This window comes from Loxodonta africana, chromosome 13 (assembly GCF_030014295.1).
Source record: "Loxodonta africana isolate mLoxAfr1 chromosome 13, mLoxAfr1.hap2, whole genome shotgun sequence".
Taxonomy (NCBI): domain Eukaryota; kingdom Metazoa; phylum Chordata; class Mammalia; order Proboscidea; family Elephantidae; genus Loxodonta; species Loxodonta africana.
In genome coordinates this window covers 40918707-40933374 of record NC_087354.1, presented here as the reverse complement: position 1 = coordinate 40933374, position 14668 = coordinate 40918707, and the positions used below count along the sequence as shown (strand labels likewise).

Here is a 14668-nt window from a genome sequence, read left to right as displayed (position 1 = left end):
TTTACAACACATATTTCTGGGGGGCACAATTCACTCCATGACATTCTAGCCCTCGGCCCCCAAAATTCGTGTTCTTGCTACGTTCAAAATACGTTCACCCCATCACATCATCCCAGAAGTCTTAAGTCAACTCCAAGTCCAAAATTTCATCTCCTGAGTCATCTAAATCAAATATGAGTGAGACGTTAGGCATATTCCATCCTGGGGCAAACTCCCTCTTCATCTGTGAACCTGTGAAATCTAGAATACAAGTTATCTGTTTCCAAAGTACAATGGTGAACAGGCACAAACTAGATATTTCCATTACAAATGGGAGAAATTGGAGGAAAGAAGGGTTAATGAGCAGCAAGCAAGTCTAAAACCCAGCATAACAGTTTACATTAGCTCTCAAGGCTTGAAAATAATCCTCTGTTCTTCGGGACTCTCTAGGCAATGGCCCAGCCCTCCAGACTCTGGGTGTTGGCCATGCTCTCTGGATTCTGGGTGGAAGCCCCTTGGCCCTGGACTTTAGCTCTGCCTTCCAGGCCCACTGGGATGGGCACTCTGCTCCCTTGGCTTTGGTCTGCCACATTCTTCTAGTCCATCTTAGTGGTGACCCCACCCCTTCTGCCCCTTGGACGTGGCAGCCACACTCCTAAGTTTTGGGTGGTGGCCCTATCCCCTTGAGATACCTTGATGCCAGCCCCACACTCTGGAACTGAGTTGGCAAAGATCCAACTCCGAAACCTAGGAGACTGTGGGCCCACCCTTTGAGATCCAGGACACCAGGGCCCCCCCCCCCTCCTTTGAAACGAAGAAGGCCCAGCTTCCTTTGCTCCTTCCAACAGTTCTGCTGATCTCCAAGCTGCTCCAGGGATGTTTTTTTCTTTTCTTGAAGGACAACAGATATAGCTCCTTTGGCCTATTTCCTGCCTGTAGAATTCCAAGAGGCAGGCAGCATCCTCTCCTTTGGGTCTTTCTCTGTTCCCTTTAGTCTAAACTGATGGGTTTTCTGCTATGGTAGTTGGTTAGATCCATCAGTTACAGGCTTAATCTCTTTAACAAAAGGTTGTGTAGCTACATCCTTGGTGAGAATTCTAGGACACACATGTTTTTCCCAATCTTAAGATATGTTTTCATTTTGCACAGTTCATTTTTAAGTCCATCTCTTTCCTCTTGCATTTTACTATAAGCAGCAAGGAAAAACGACACGGCTCGTTGAAGATCTTGCTTAGAAATCTCATCAGCGAGATATCCAAGTTCATCACTTACAAGTTCTTTCCACTAAACATTTGAACATAATTCAGACAAGTTCTTTGCCAGAAAATGTTAGAATTAATAAACAAGGTAAGGAAGGTTTCAGGGTACAAGATCAATATACAAAAATTAACTGTATTTCTGTACACTTGCATTGAGTAATCCTAAAATTATATTAAGAAAATTCTATTTACAATAACATCAAAAGAATAAAATCTTAGTGATAAATTTTTAAATAGAAGTACAAGACTTATATTCTGAAAACTCAAACATTGTTGAAAGAAATTAAAAGACCTAAATAAATAGAAAGACATCCCGTGTTTATACATCAGAACACTTAATATTGTTAAAATAGAAGTACTTCTGAAACAAATCTATATATTCAGTGCAATCCTTATCAAAACTGCAGCTGAATTCTTTGCATGACTTGACAAGCTGATCCTAAAATTCATATGGAAATTTAAGGAATCCAGAATAGCCAAAACAAACTTGAAAAAGAAGAACAAAGTTGGAGGACTCATACTTCTTGATTTCAAAACTTACTACAAAGCTAAAATAATCAAGACTGTGTGCTACTGGCATAAGGATAAACATATAGATCAATGAATAGAATTGAGAGCGCAGAAATAAACTCATACATCTATGGTCAATTGATTTTCAACAAGGGTGTCAAAACAATGAGGGAAAGAAATAGCCTTTCAAAAACTGGTGCTGAGACTACTAAGTCCACATGCAAAGAAATTAAGTTGGACCCTGCAATGGGGTGGATTGCTTCTGTGTGGCTTTTCTTGACATGATCTTGCAGCTCCCACCAAATGATTAATGGGACTATGCAAATAAGGTGCTTGTGGCCCACCAGGGGGATTGGACAGCTTGCTAATAATGCAAACAAGATGCATGGCACCCTTGTGGGTGTGGGACCATGCAAACAAGGTGTATGGAACTCTAATGAGGGGATTGGTCAGTTTTGCCATCCTGCTAGGCTTCAAATGAACCATCCAAGAGGCAGAAAGAAGGGACCTCACTACTACCGAGAAAGAAGAGCCAGGAGTAGAGCACGTAATTTGACCCCGAGCTGAGAACCTCCTAGACCCAAGAGACAGAGAGAACTGTAACACCAGGGGCAGCACAAGATGGTGAGAAGCACTGGCAGAGAAACAACATCAGAACCAGGAGACCAGCTTGAGATGACAAGGTGAGCTCCCCGGTCCACGAAGTAAGGCAGCTACAGTGGGTGTGCCCACCCATGGACCAAGAGAGTGGAGAGCTTTGGGGCAGGAAGCTTTCTGGTGGAGTGGGGTGCCTCCAGACACTTAATTGTAACACTTGCATGAGCAGGGCAGAGGCCAGGCCAAGGGGCCGAGAGAGAGAGAGAGGTCTGCTTGCTAGCACGGCTGAGAAGCTGTTCTGACTGAAGAACTGTATTCTGAATTTTAACCTGTTGCTTCTCTAATAAACACCATAATCATGAGTATTGTCTGTGAGTTCTGTGTGGCAATTGCAACAAATTATCGAACCCCATGGAGAAGTAAAGTGTGCTGTGGGAGGAATGGTTGGTGTCAGAATTAGTAAAAAGGTTAGATGGTGAAGGCGTGTTTGACCCCAACTTCATTGGAATCAGCCATAGACTGATGATCTTGATTATAGAAATTCAAGCTGGTTTCAGAAGAAGATGTTGAACAAGGGATATAGCATTGCTGAAGTCAGATGGATCTTGGCTGAAAGCAGAGAAAACCAGAAAGATGTTTACCTCTATTTTATTGACTATGCAAAGGTATTTAACTGTGTGGATCATAACAAATTATGGATGACATTGGGAAAAATGGGAATTCCAGAACAATTAATTGTACTCACGCGGAACCTGTACAGAAACCAATGAGGCAGTTGTTTGAACAGAACAAGGGGATACTGAATGGTTTAAAATCAGGAAAATTGTGTGTCAGGATTATATCCTTTCAATCTGTATGCTGAGCAAATAATCTGAGAAGCTGGACTATATGAGGAAGAACAAGGTATCAGGATCGAAGGAAGATTCATTAACAACCTGCAGTATGCAGATGACACAACTTTGCTTGCTGAAAGCAGAGGTTTTGAAGCATTTACTGATGAAGATCAAAGTCTACAGCCTTCAGTATGGGTTATACCTCAACATAAATTAAAAAATCCTCACAACTGGACCAATAAACAACATCGTGATAAATGGAGAAAATATTGAAGTTGTCAAGGATTTCATTTTACTTGGATCTACAATCAACACCCATGGAAGCAGCAGTCAAGAAATGCAACAATGTATTGCATTGAGTGAATCTGCTCCAAAAGACCTCTTTCACTTGTTAAAAAGCAAAGATGTCACTTTGAGGACTAAGGTGTGCCTGACCAAAGCCATGGTATTTTCAGTTGCCTTACATGCATGTGAAAGCTGGACAATGAATAAGGAAGACTGAAGGAGAATTAATGCCTTTGAATTACGATGTTGGTGAAGAATATTGAATATACCATGGACTGTCGAAAGAATTGTTGTACTACAAAGTTTAGTAAAGCAAAAAGAAAATTTTACTCAGCATATATTCAAAAAGGCAAAAGTGGGAAGAGGACAAGCATGTTGCCAGAGCTAATGTCTGCCCAAATCCAAGGACATACTATAGAACAGACAAAAGTGGAAAGACAAACAAGCATGCTGCTACAGCCATGTCAGCCCAAGTCCAAGGAATATTACAGAAGAGGCAAGAGTGAGAAAACGGACAAGTGTGCTGCCACAGCCATGTTTGAGTCCTAGGAATGTTACAGAATCACCAGTATATATATCACCATTACAAAGGGGCAAAATCATTAAAAGCTTCACCTTTTCACAGATTGGCTGGAAACTAATCCTACGTTTTGAATCGTCTTTCTTAACAATAATTGATACCAGCTTCAGTAATGACAGTCAGGAGGGTCTTCATTGGTCCAGCAAATTTTCTATTCACTAAACGCTAATACAAAATGATAAGAGTGGAAAGTCTTTTGTGTTCTCTTTGAATGGTTCGTGTGAAATGTTCCCTAACAGATATTTTCCAAGATTATCCTAACTATTGTCTTTATACCTCAGGGCCCAGTTGATGTCTCCTTGTGAGTCCTGATGAGCCCAGCTTCAGCTGGGTCACATCCTTTATGGTCAAGGACATGGAATAATGATTCCAATATTATTTTTTAGGTCAAAATGAACAAAACTGTCTTGGAAGTACAGCGAGAATGTTTCTCAGAAGTATTGTAGGGTAAAGACATCACAAAGTTTAATAAAGCAAAAATAAAGCTTTATTTGGCATATATTCAAAAAGGCAAAAGTGAGAAGTGGACAGGAATGCTGCTAGAGCTAATGTCTGCCCAAATCCAAGAATTACAGAATAAGCAAGAGTGGGAAAATGGCTAAGTATGCTGCCACAGCCATGTCTGCCCTAGCCTAAGCAGGTATTACAGAATAGGCAAGAATGGGAAAACGGACAACCATGGTGCCAGAGCCATGTCTGCTCAAGTTCGAGGAGTGTTACAGAATAGGCAAGAATGGGAAAAAGGACAAGCATGCTGCCACAGCCATATCTGCCCCAATCCAAGGAACTATTACAAAATGATCAGCACATATTAACATTACAAAATGGACAAAACCATTGAAAGCTTCACCTTTTCACAGATTGGCTAGAAACTGATCCTATGTTTTAAGTCGTCTTTCTTAACAATCATTGGTACAGGTTTCAGTAAGAGTCAAGAGGGAGAGTCTTCACTGGTCCAGCAAATTTTCTATTCACTAAATGCTAATAGAAAAAGGTAAGAGTGGAAAGTATTTTGTGTTCTGTTTGATTGGCTTATGTGAAAGGTTTCCTAAAAGATATTTTCCAAGATTATCCTAGCTATTGTCTTTTCAGGGCCCAGTTGATGAGTCCTTGTGAGTTCTTGTGAGCCCTTGTGAGCTCAGCTCCAGCTGGGTCACATTCTCTATGGTCAAGGACAGGGAATAATGATTCCAATATTATTTTCTAAATCAGAAGCAAAGATGGTGAGACTTTGTCTCATGTAATTTGGACAAGTTACGAGGAGGGACCAGTCACTGGAGAAGGACATCATGCTTGGTAAAGTAGAGGTGAGACAAATCGGGTTAACTGTGCTGGCGGAACAAAAGAGGTGTAAAAAGATTACCATCTAGAAGTTGGGTGAACAGGAACCCCCCTGTCAACATGAAATAAGATTGAAACAACCCATGAATTACTATCTCCTTCTTAGTGTTTTTCTAGTCCCCTCCTCCTTTATAGGCTCTGCATGCGCAAAACAAAGTGTGACCGCTGTTTAACTTTCCTTAGCCCTCTGAAGATGTTGATGTAGTGCCGAAGATCAAGTGTGCTTGCGCTATATCCCATAATAAATGATGCCAAGGGCTACCAAGAGGACTCCATCTTGAATATCAGTGGGTTGCATCTTAGATTCCAGATGCGTGCGCAACTTAATTAGCATACACTGCCATTCTGAGAAGTACCTGCCCCTTGAAAGAAGCCCACTAAATATTCATTACTCTGTTGTCTCCACTGAACCCATATAAGCCCTAGCCTTGCTTCCCTTTTCCAGTCAGTCTTTTGGAGAGGCTTAGATCCTCGCTGACTCCTTTTGCTTGACTCAAGCAAAATAAAGCTTGCTGAAGATAAAGTTTGTCTTTTGCGTGTATTCTTACTCAAGAAAAGACAAGGACCCTTTGTGTCAGATTGGCAATTGGTAACAGAGGGTCATTGACGAACAGGAAGACCCTCAATGAAATGGACTGGCACAGTAGCTACAACAATGGACTCAAACATAGCAGCAGTCCCGAAGATGGTGCAGGACTGGGCAGTGTTTCATTCTGTTGTCCATAGGGTCTCTGTGAATCAGATCCAACTGTACAGCACCTAACAACATCTCATACCAGGTGCAAAAGTTAACTCAGAATGGATCAGAGACCTAAAACTATAAAACTCTTAGGAGAAAATATAAGAGTAAATCTTTATGACCTTGAATCGAGCAAAGCCTTCTTAGATAACACCAAAAATACAAGAAACAAAAGAAGTAATAGATAAATTGGACTTCATCAAAATTAGAAGCCTTTTTGCTTCAATGAACACTATCAAGAACATTAAAAAACAACCCACAGAATGAGAGAAAGCACTTGTAAATCACATATTTGATAAGGTATTTGTAAAATATATAAAGAACTCTTAATAGTAAAAAGACAAATAACCCAATTAAAAAATGGTCAAAGTATCTGAACAAATATTTTTCCAAAGAAGATATACAAATATCCAATAAACACGGAAAAGATGCTCAACATCATCAGCCATTAAGAAAATGCAAATTAAAACCACAATAGTGTGGTTGTTTACAGTCTCTTTGCTACTCAGCTGGCAGCTCTTTGATAGCTGAGCGTGGAGTGTCTCAGGATGTGTGCTCTGAGAAGCAGACTCTGACTCTTAAGTTTAGGGTGCAGAATGTTTCTGAGGGAGAACTCTTGAGATCTATGCCAGTAGAAGGGAGTGAAAGGAAACAGAAGGGGAAGAGGGAGAAGTAGAGCAATGCAGGCCCAACCCTAGCCTCAGTTGTCTCATTGGGAATTCTGGAGCAGGAATGGCCCATGGCAGCCCTGCACTGGGCTGAAATATCTGGGCCTCTATGCCACCAAGTGGATTAGCCCTTGGATATAGACCACCAAGAGAAGGGCATGACCTTGGGCAAGGCAAGTCACTGCAGCTGAGGCAGTCCCTGGAGGGGCTGAGAGGGAAGGTTGAGTGCCCATAGCACTCCCCGAAGCAGAGTAACAAGTCCTCCCTTAAGGGGAGATCTGGGCTTATGTCTACTGTACTGGGTTTTAATGGGCTTTTGAGGAATGCTTGTTGAATGAATGAATGAATAGAATAGAATAAATTACCTTGAAGAAGCCCCTAAAACATTTTTTTCTTTTTATATTTTTATTGTGCTTTAAGTGAAAGTTTACGAATCAAGTCAGTCTCTCATACAAAACCTTATATACACCTTGCTGTATACTCCTAGTTGCCCTCCCCCTAATGAGACAGCACATTCCTTCTCTCCACCCTGTGTTTCTGTGTCCATTGAGCCAGCTTCTGTCTCCCTCGGCCGTCACATCTCCCCTCCAGACAGGAGCTGCACCCGTAGTCTCATGTGTCTACTTGATCCAAGGAGCCCACTGCTCACCCGTGTCATTTTCTGTCTTATGGTCCAGTCCAATCCCTGCCTAAAGAGTTGGCTTTGGGAATGGTTCCTGTCTTGGTCTAACAGAAGGTCTGGGTCACCTCCAGGGTCCCTCTAGTCTCAGTCAGACCATTAAGTCGGGTGTTTTTATGAGAATTTGGAGTCTGCATCCCACTGCTCTTCTGCTCCTTCAGGGATTCTCTGTTGTGCTCCCTTTCAGGGCAGTCATCAGTTGTAGCCGGGCACCATCTGGTTCTTCTGGTCTCAGGCTGATGCAGTCTGTGATTTATGTGGCCCATTCTGACTCTTGGGCTCATAGTTACCTTGTGTCTTTAGTGTTTTTCATTCTTCTTTGCTCCATGTGGGTTGAGCCCAATTGTTGCATCTTAGATGGCTGCTTGCTAGCGGCCCCTAAAACGTATTGACCTCACTCTCCCCATCTATTAAATGGTGCTGCGGAAGGCAAAGCTTGTAAACATCAGGTTCATGGAGCCTCCTCAGTTCTCCTTCAGTTGACTCTCTGAGGTTGGGGTTAGGGCACTGGGGGTGGGGCGGGGACCTGAGGGTAGGTGGGGTGGGCTTGGCAGTTCGTGGCTGCTGCTTTGAGGGGAAACCGCAGCCACCTCTTGCTCAGGGCTGTCAGTGACGCCCAGGGAGGGGAAGTTTGTATGCTGGGTGGGCCATGGTCACTGAGTCACCACCCAGAGGAAAACCACAGCTATGGGTGCCCTATAACCCAGGCAAGGGGGGCAGGTAGGCCGGGTTGAGAGATAGCACTCAGGAGGGGGGATTTGACAGCCTCCTCACCTCAAGGTCCAGCCCTCTCCCATCCCACGGGGCAGTGCCTACTGTATATCACAGAAAATGCTGGCTCAGTCACAAATTTTTGTGCAACAGCTGGGAAGCCCTGAATGAGGAACCACTCTTCTCTGGCTTTTCTCCTCCCTCTGCCCCCAGTGAAATGGGGACAATTTGAGTTTGAGAAAATCCATCTATGATATCATCTGAAGACTCATAGTTTGTAACTTTGCTCATAAACCAAAAAAAAAAAAACAAACCCAGTGCCGTCGAGTCAATTCCGACTCATAGCGACCCTATAGGACAGAGTAGAACTGCCCCCATAGAGTTTCCAAGGAGCGCCTGGCGGACTCAAACTGCCAACCCTTTGGTTAGCAGCCGTAGCACTTAACCACTCTGCCACCAGGGTTTGACTTTGCTTATATGATCAATTTAAGCATCATCAGCAGAGTCTAGAGTTCTGCTGTTTCATTTTATTCATCCACTGTTTCCTCTAATAACCACGAATTGTCTTCTTCTGTCAGTTTTCTTCTCTTTGCCATTATCAGAAGAATATGAAAAACATCTGAATTTTCAACTGTGTGCAGTGAAAGCTAAAAAAAAAAAAAATTACAGACACAGGGATAATGTCTCCAGACTTCTTTTATGCCTTCTTGGAAAGTACTCTAATGCTTTGGACAAAGCAATAAGAAAACCAAAGGATGGTGTAATCGTGATGATTCATCTCACTATTGCATCATCCTTCTAGGTGATTCCATCATTTCTTATTTTTTAGTCTTTTTTTTTTTCTCTTAGCATGGCTGGGAGTAATTGAAGAGTAATGATGAAATCACTGGAAGAAGTACAGCCAGAGTCATGGAAAAAGTATAGCCAGAATGTTCTTTAGATGTGAGGATAGAGAGACTTTGTCTCACTTACTTTGGATATGTTATCAGGAGGGACCAGTCCCTGGAGCAGGGCATCAAGCTTGGTAAATTACAAGGTCAGTGAAAAAGAAGAAGCCCCTCAACGAGACAGGTTGACATAGTGGCTGCAACAGTGGACTCAAACGTGGCAATGATTGTGGGGATGCCACAGGACCAGGTGGTGTTTTGTTTTGTTGTGCACGGGGTCACTATGAGTCGGAGCTGACTCGACAGCACCTAACAACACAAGAACAAATGATGTGCTGCTATGACAGAAGGAAGTGGGTGGCTTTAGCAAACAGAAATTTGTTCTCTCACGGTTTAGGAGGCTACAAGTCTGAATTTAGGGCGACAGCTCTAGGGGAAGGTCCTTGTCTCTTCTGAGCTTCTGCTCCTGGGCGATCTTCATGTGGCTTGGCATCTCTCTTCCTCCTTCTCTATTTGCCTCGCTTGCTTGTTTAATCTCTTTTATATCTCAAAAGAGACTGACTCAAGATTCACTCTAATCTTGCCTAATTAACATAATGAACACAACCCGTTCACAAATGGGATTATAACCACAGGCACAGGTTAGGATTTAAACAACACATATCTTTGGGGGACGCAATTCTATCCATAACAATTATGAAATAGCAAAATGTTTCAACATATAGGAAAAATAAGATCACTAAGATTCCATAACGCATTTTAGTTTATAAAAGTGGATGCATATGGTAGTTGCGAGACTAAATGAGCTTTATTCTATTAAAAAACAATAATAATAAATAAAATTTCTCTTTGGTTTTTGGGAGATCTCTATGAAAGAATCCCATTGCCGTTGAGTTGATTCTGGCTTGTAGCGACACTTATGGACAGAATAAAACTGCCCTATTTTCTTTTTTTATGGGGTTTCCAAGGTTAAAAAAAAAAAAAATTTAATCTTTACGGAAGCAGACTGTCACATTTTTCTCCCGTAGAGCAGCTTGTGGGTTTGAACTTCCGTCAACCTTTCGGTTAGCAGCTGAGCACTTAAGCACTGTGCCACCAGGGCTCCTCTATGAAAGAATAAAAGTCATATCGATTCTTACCAATAAGTAGAACTGCTCCGAACAGAAATTCAAAAATTTAAATTGAGTCTAATGGACCCTGAGGATATATCAAGAATTAAAATGTAATTCCCCAAGGAGGGCGTAGCTGAAGATCCATCTCTCCCCCAACCCAAATGGGGAGGAATAACTAGAGACTGTGAAATTGACGTAAAACGAGACCCAATGCAGATGACAAATGACATGCAAAAAAGATGCAAATAAACATAAGTGCAGACATCACTGAGGGTCCTGGTGTTCCTTGTAGGCAGGGGATACTGGCTCCTTCTGAGTGAAGAGTGGTCCCGAGAGAGATGCCCTATTCTCCCAGGGTCTCTCCCATAGCCCCTGTTGTCAACAGATGGCCCACCCAGGCCCAAAGGCTATTCTTCCTTCCTTGCTCCCTCTCCCACCACCTACAGAGGCTCCTTTTGCCCACTGGAGACCTGAGGCTCGGCACTGCAGGACCTTCTCTCTGCCTGACCACTCTGCTATCCCTGCTGCAGGCAAGGGACCTTCCGGCTATTCACCTTGGTAGAACCATCCCAACTTCTCAAATCCCTACAGGAAGAACTTCTGATTCCAGCCATGACAGAGTCATTGGTTTTGGACTTAATCTTCCATGGTAAACCAGTTACTGTCGAGTCAAATCCAACTCATGGTGACCTCTCACATATCAGAGTAAAATTGTGCTCAATAGGATTTTCAATGGCTGATTTTTCAAATGGCTTTTCTTCTGATGTGCCTCTAGGTGGACTCAAACCTTCAACTTTTTGGTTAGCAACTGAGTGTGTTAACCATTTGTACCACCTCGGGACTCCCCTTCTATAGTGAACAAGCATAAATGCTGGACAAAATATTGATTCTTACAAATAGTCCCTTACTTATAATGTATTTGAGTTACGAGAAACTAATAACCATCCTTTTTTTTTTTTTTTTTTTTTTGTATATCTTATCATTAGTATGTTTTCCTGGAAGGAAGTTACAGGAAAATGCATGCAGAAGATATGGAAAAAATTGCTGAGTTATGTGAACATGCTTCAGGCATTTGATCAGGATAATATGATGGAAGACATGGGTGGAAAAATTGGCCACATGTCAAGAACACTGAATTGAGAACTTGATATTGCTGATGGTCACAAAGAAGAGGAATTGACAGATCAGGACTTAATGGATGTTGGAGAAGAAAGAAATAATGAGGAGGGAGAAGGAGAGAAGTTGTCAAAAAAAATTTTTACAGTGAAAAGATTAGCTGGAGTTTTTTTCTAAACTAAATCAGGGGCTTCTGTTGCTAGAAAACATGGACCCAAATGCTGATCAATTTGCTAATGTCAACAGGCAAATTCGGGAAGCAGTGAGATGTTACAGTGAAACATATGAAGAAAAAAAGCAAATGACCGTACAAACGACTGTCATTAATTTTCTGACTACAAATGCCGTCCTCATTCCCAGGGATAATCCAGATGATCCAGAACCTTCCGCAAATGGAGTTATTACCACAACTGACAAAATGCCAGTGTCATCCAGCTCTTCTTCATTCCTTGGAGTAAATTTTTATGATTTGTGTATTTTTTTTAATGTGTGTATGCATGTATCAAAATATATCTGTAGGTTTATATGTAACATTTCCAACCCTCAAAGACAAATAAAGATTGGATTTATAAAGATACTGATAATAAAAGGCAATAATAATGAAAACTAAAAGAAAAAATGAGGTATTCGACTTACGTCAGAAACAATTTACAACGGAGTCTTGGGAACGGAGCCCCGTCCTAAGTCAGGAACTACCCATACAGCCATTTTCAGGCATTGGACAGCAACCAGTGTAGGGCTATGAACATCAGGAGAAGGAACACACTTGAGGAGAAACCCACATTTACTTCAACTTTCTTCCTGAGGCCATTTTCCAAACTGAGATGTGGAGCTGAATCAAGAAGCGAGTGACAGTCTCACTGGGCCAAGGAAATAGACATCTGCAACTGGCCTTGGAGGGCAGGACACAAAAATCTGTGTAAAAATTTCCCTTGGGCTCTTGGCTGACTCCTAACCTGAACATGTTCAGAGTGAGACTCCAGGAGGCCCAGCAGAGAACAGTCATTAAGAAACTGGAGAGCTGGGCAGAGATTTCAAAGGCCACACAGTGCTGAAGAGACTTTGGAATTCGGGTCCAGGCAGAGCGGAGAGATCTTGGTGAATAGCTCAAGCCTTCAGGCAGGACTTCAGAAAGGCCACACCCTAGGAGTAAAGACTATACTCTAGGAGAAAGGGCAAAACTGAAATGACCCATCCTAACAAAGCTGAAACCCAAGTGTCTACAGATAAAGGTGATCCACTGGTAATTTAAATGTGTACCAGAACAAAATCTAACACTCTTTAGAGGAAGAGAATATGATTCAGAGACTCTAGAATATATTACCTAATAACAATAAATTACTAAATAGTGAAGAGCAGGAAAAAGTGACAATGAAAAAAATAGATACAATAGAAGCGGACTCAGACATGCTCAGATATTGGATTTATCAAAAACAAGGATGTAAAAATAAGTAAGATTTATGTGTTAAAGATAGTAGAGCTAAAGAGGGCTAAAACAGGTGAAAAGACTGAGTATTTAAATAGAAAATTTGAATCTATAAAAATGAGTAAATTTGGCATTCTAGAATGCAAAATACGATATCTGAAATTAGGAACTCACTGGATGGATTTAACAGAAAGTTGGATACAGCAGAAGACAGGATTAGTGAATTTAAAGACCAGTCAATAGGAACTATCCAAATAGAAGCATGAAGCGAAAAGGAATAGAAAAAAAAAAAAGAACCCCAAAGTAAGCATAAAAGACACACGGGACACGCTAAAAAGGTCTAACCTATGTTTGGAATCTTACGTGTTGAGAAGAGAGATACTAGAACAAGAACAATATTTGAAGAAATAGTGGCTTAGAATTTGCCGTATATGATGGAAGTTATCAAACCGCAGATTCAGTATTAATGAGCTGCAAGAGGATAAGTGTAAGGAAAAATGTACCTGGGCACGTTGTAGTTAAATTGCTGAAGATTAAAGACAGAAAATCTGAAAGCCGCCATTAAAGAGAGAGAGAACTAATGATATAGTTGATGGCTGAATAGGGAAGCCAAAAGACAACGAAATCGCATCTTTAAAATGCTAAAAGAAAAAAAAAAACCACAACAAGCCCACCATCTGGAATTCTGTGCCCAGCAAAAAATTCTTCAGAAATGAAGGCAAGATAAGTATGGTTTCAGAGAGACAAAAGCTGCTGAAAGAATTTGATTTGTCATTGGTACTTCTGCATTACAAGAAATATTTAAGGGAGTTCTTTAGTTTGAAGGAAAATTATCCCTGATGGAATTGCAGGAAGAAATGAAGAGCACAGGAAAGGGTAAAAATGTATATGATTATAAATGAATATTGATTATTTAAAACAATAATGTCTCACAGGATTTCTAACATATATAAAAATAAAATACATGACAACTATGCACCAAAGATGGGAGGGAACTAAATGGAGTTAAACTGTTGGAAGGTTCTTGCATGGTTTAAATTTTATATTTTACATTTCTACAGGCAATGTGTGAGGATTCAGATTTCCCCATCTCCTCACCAACACTTGTTATCGTCCGTCTTTTTTATTATGCCATCCTAGCGGGGTATTTCATTATGGTTTTGATTTGCATTTCCCTAATGACTAATGCTGTTGAACATCTTTCACGTGCTTATTGGCCACCTGTGTTTCCTCTTTGGATTAATGTCTATTCAAATTCCTTGCCCTTTTTTTTTTTTTTTAATGAGCAATTTGTCTTTTTATTTTTCAGTTGCAATAATTCTTTATATATTGTGGATGTTGTTTTTGTTGTTAGCTACTGTAGAGTTGGCCCCCAGCTCATAGCAACCCCATAAACAATGGGATCCAGCCATTGTGATCCATACAGCTTTCACTGGCTGATTTTTTAGAAATAGATTGCCAGACCTTTCTTCCTAGTCCCTTATCAGATACATGATTTGCAAATATATTCTCCCGTTGTCTGGGTTATCTTTTCAATTTCTTTTTGTCGTTGTTGAGAATATGTGCAGCAAAATATACACCAATTCAGTTTCTATATGTACAGTTTAGTGACATTGATTTTCATTTTTTGAGTTGTGCAACCATTCTTACCTTCCTTTTCTGAGTTGTTCCTTTCTCATTAATACAAACTCACTGTCCCCTGAGGTTCCTATCTAATTTTTCCAGTTGTTATTGTCAGTTCGATCCCATATTGGTAGTTCTTAAAAGAGAATAATACTTAAGACAGACCTTTTTTATTAGATAAGCTATTTTTCAGTTTTAAGATGACTTCAGGGGACTTTTGTGTGTGTGTGTGTGCTTTAGATAAGGTTTACTGAGGAAATTAGTTTCTCATTAAACAATTAATACACATATTGTTTTTTGACATTGGTTGCCAACCCCACAAC

The 14668-nt window shown here is 41.0% G+C and overlaps 1 protein-coding gene across 1 annotated transcript in view; it reads left to right on the top strand.

The window, feature by feature from the left end:
• PPCDC (phosphopantothenoylcysteine decarboxylase) overlaps positions 1–13061 on the top strand; it is a 60779-nt gene extending 47718 nt beyond the window's left edge. The window contains exon 7 of the transcript XR_010317393.1: positions 11167–13061. The gene's annotated coding sequence lies outside the window, so the exon portion shown is untranslated. The remainder of the gene's footprint in view (positions 1–11166) is intronic.
• Positions 13062–14668: the final 1607 nt, after the last annotated feature.